The sequence below is a fragment of the Corapipo altera genome, unplaced genomic scaffold (genome assembly GCF_003945725.1).
Source record: "Corapipo altera isolate COAL_440 unplaced genomic scaffold, ASM394572v1 59069, whole genome shotgun sequence".
NCBI lineage: Eukaryota > Metazoa > Chordata > Aves > Passeriformes > Pipridae > Corapipo > Corapipo altera.
In genome coordinates, this window is record NW_020887853.1 from 1 (window position 1) to 3,523 (window position 3,523).

General features: G+C 50.7%; 1 long non-coding RNA gene across 1 annotated transcript; it reads left to right on the forward strand.

Moving 5' to 3' along the window:
• The first annotated feature begins 229 nt into the window (after window positions 1–229).
• LOC113941773 lies at window positions 230–1,062 on the forward strand. The gene is made up of 3 exons (XR_003525755.1): window positions 230–329; window positions 697–887; window positions 990–1,062. It is a non-coding gene; the product is annotated as an uncharacterized LOC113941773 (long non-coding RNA).
• The last annotated feature ends 2,461 nt before the right edge of the window (window positions 1,063–3,523 follow it).

Consider the following 3,523-nt stretch of genomic DNA (forward strand, 5'->3'; position numbering starts at 1 on the left):
CCTCTGAGCCAGCCCAGGTGCCCCTCCTCTGCATCAAAGATGGATTCACATCCCCGGCTGTCGGCAAGATAAGTGCAGGGCAAAGACCCAGAGAGGGGTTTGGAGTCGGTGCAAGTGTGTGCCTCACCTGGAGGGATTTTTGAAATTAGTAGGATGCAATGGGTATTTTGTAACAGGTTATTTGGACACATGGAAGGAAGGGCTTACTTTGTATCGTTGGATTCACTTGTGCAGGGCAGAGCAGTTCCGGTCTGTGTCACGTCCTCTGTCTCATCCATGTTTTGTGTCCTTTGTCTCTTAATTGTGTCACATGGTGTGTGTTGTCACAGGTGCGGGGTGTCTCACTTGGGGTCAGCCTGGAACTGCTCTGCCCTGCTCCGTGGGTCAGTGGGTAGATAGAATATTGCTCAGAGTCTCCCATCAGCATGTCAGTTACCTCAGTCAGTGGAGCCGATGGCTGTATGGTCCTGCCGGATGGAGCGGGTGTACATAACTCGTGTGCCGTCGTTATAGCCGAGTGTTGTGGAGCTGATGGTACTTGGAGAGCGGGGCCTCGCAGCTGGGTTGTCATTTGTATTTTTGTAGGCTGCGGTCAGAGTTCTCACTCGCTCAGTGGAAATGAGTTAAGTGGTTAAGGTCTCTGTGACCATGTGGGTGACCTGACTAACCCTTTGTTTTTTGTTGGTTTTTTTTCAGATAAGCGGACACAGTGTACCCCAGACCGAGATCAGTTGAAGCAGCCTGGTAAGAAGGTTGTATTATGTGTTGGATGAAGGATGTCAGTTTTAGCCAGAGGAGTCCTTTATCTTGTGCCTTTTTGGTTTTTATTTTCCAGATGGGGCCCAATCGGTCTCGAGGGGTAGTGGCTCAGCAGGGAGACGAGCGAGGTGAGAATTTTCCTCCTGAACCGAATTTGGAGTTAGTTTGAGGATGTTGTCTATGTGGTCAGTCTATGCATATATGTTGTAGCTGTTTAATTGTTTTTCCAGGCGATACACAACCCTTTGCCCGTGTGCTGAAGGTGCCGAAGGTCCATCCTATAGGAGGTCAAGCTGAAGGAGCTGAGATAGCCAGGATGAGGCAGTACGTCAGCACCAGCCTCCGTGTCCGTGTTGTCTCACAGTGACCGTCTGTCCACTTCAGGGTATGTAGCAACACTTCATCGTTAAAAATGCCTTCTAATTTTGTCTGTGGCTCGCTCAGGTATCCCAGAAGATGACAGCCACAGTGTGTGACTCCAGTCAGAACCAGTGAGCTCATCCAGTATCCGTGCTTCAATGGGATAAGAGCTCTCCCTTTCTTTCATTGAATGGGATTTCTCAAGCTATTCCTGCTTTATTGAAGCATCAGCTTTGGCATCCAAAGAAGCAGAGCTACATATGGCAATGAAGAGGATTATACCCAAATGCAGGGTTTTTAAATTGAGTAATTTTGTGTGCTGTGTTGGTAAGGTGCTTTTCTAATTTGTTATCCTTTTTTCTTTTCCTTAGGAGCCTTGCATCTTTTGGGATGTCCCGATCGTCTCAGCTGCAGTTTGGCTTTTTTTCACCAGTGTTATCCAGTCCTCAGGTGAAGCTGCTCTGTGTTGAAGATGGCTACAGACACCCAGGTTTGCAAGGAGTCAGTGGAGAGTTACAGCCCAGAGACGGAGGGAGGGCTGGGGTGGCAGCTTAGGAATTGCCAGGGGTGTTTTGAAGGTAGTATGGGTGGAAAGCATTGTCCAGGAGCCCCCTAAATGCCTGTGAAGGCATCCACTGACTCTTCAGATGGGCCACTTAAGTTTTCCTCTCCTTCTCCCAGATATTCTGTGCGATTTCAGCTGCAGTCTTTGGCTGCAGGCAGTGACCCTGGGTGGTTTGCCTAAAGAGAAGGGAGATTCTTTGAGCTCTTCCCAGCTGTCTGGGTGACTTTGGTTAGAGGTTCTTTTCCAGATGTTGTGGTGAATCGGTGCACATGCTTTGTTTCTTGTGTTTTCCAGGGGTTCTACCACCTTCTAACAGACAGTCCAAGGCTTCAGGGCCCCTGTGGGTAAGAGGTGACTGTGGAGGAGAGGTAGGTAGGAGCTACCCCAGGAAAGCCATCCTTTCAGGTAGTATCTCAGTGTGAACATTTGCCTTTGGCTTTTTTACTCTGCACAGAATGTGTGCAGCCTCAGAGGGCCGGAGCCACTTGCCAGTTTAGGTTTGATGATCTTCAGCTGTCCTCATCAGTAGTCTCCTACTACTACGAGGCTCATCAATTAAAGCTGGACCTTTTCCAGTTGCAGCTGCCCTCCTGCCTGCCTTTGGCAAAGGAGGAGCATTGAGGTTGAGTCTGGGAGGTAGTGAGGAGGTGCTGGGGTCTCCCTTACTTTCAGGAACACCAGGTAACTTTTTTTCTCACTCCCCCAGGTACTCACACGGTGACGGCAGCAGCCTCCGACTGGGGTCGGAGCCAGTGGCCCGAGAACCTCTCAGCTCAGGGGAGGGTGAGTAGCCAATTGCAGGGTTATCTCCCACGTGCTGCCCAACTCTCGTGTCAGTTTCTGTTTTCTTTCTCACAGCCAACCCAGTCAGGGATCACAGGACCCTGTGAGCCAGCCGGGCGTCCTTCCTTGGCATCCAAGATGGATTCACATCCCCAGCTGTGGGAAAGATAAGTGGAGGACTAGCACCTGGAGAGGGGATGAGAGCTGGGTCTAATGTTATGGTTAGGAGGGAGGGATTTTCAAATGAGCAGAGGGGAAAGGGTCTGCCCTAAGAGGCCCTTGGCACGCATAGGAGGAGCAGTTTACTTTTCATCATGGGGTAGGGTGTGCAGGGCAGAGCCGTTCAGGTCTGTGTCGTGTCCTTTGTCCACTCTGTGTCTCGTGTCTTACAATTCACAGTCACCGTGTCTTTGCTTTCTGCCCTCAAAGGTCTTACTGAAGATGTCAAGGCATCATTCCTAGGGTCTTGAACCTTTGCACTGCTCAGCCCAGTGCCCATACCATCCGTTCTTTGGCTCACTAGCTTGGACGTGCATCGGAATCGCATCTGAGAAGTGTCAGGTCAGGTGTCTTTTACAGCCTCCTTACAGGTTGTATTGGATGACTGCTGTGCAGTCATCCCTTGTAACCGCCCGGGACTTGTGAGAATCTAAGAAGATTCTGAACATAGCATTGTCTTCCATCCATCTTAGCAATTTTGTAGGCAGTTCTTGTCCCAGGCCATTGTTAGAGTGTCTTTTGAGGCTCCTCAGAGCCTCCTGCGTTCGGTCTCGCCGTATCCTCCGTCTTCTCGTGCGGCAGCACGTCCATTTTGGCGTCGTTCCTTTCTCAGAGTTCTCTCTCCTCGTCGCACCACAGCACTCGTCTGGAAATGTGTCCTTGGAGTTTGTGTTGGGCCTGGAACTGCTCTGCCCTGCAGTGTAGAGTTGGGGATAGGTGGAGTAGAAAGGAGACTTGGCAGTTACCCTGTGGAGAGGCTCAGCCACTCAGGGCAGGGCCTTAAAGTGAGGGCAGTGTTTGGTTGTGCAGGTTGTCTTTGGACCCCAGAGGGCTTGT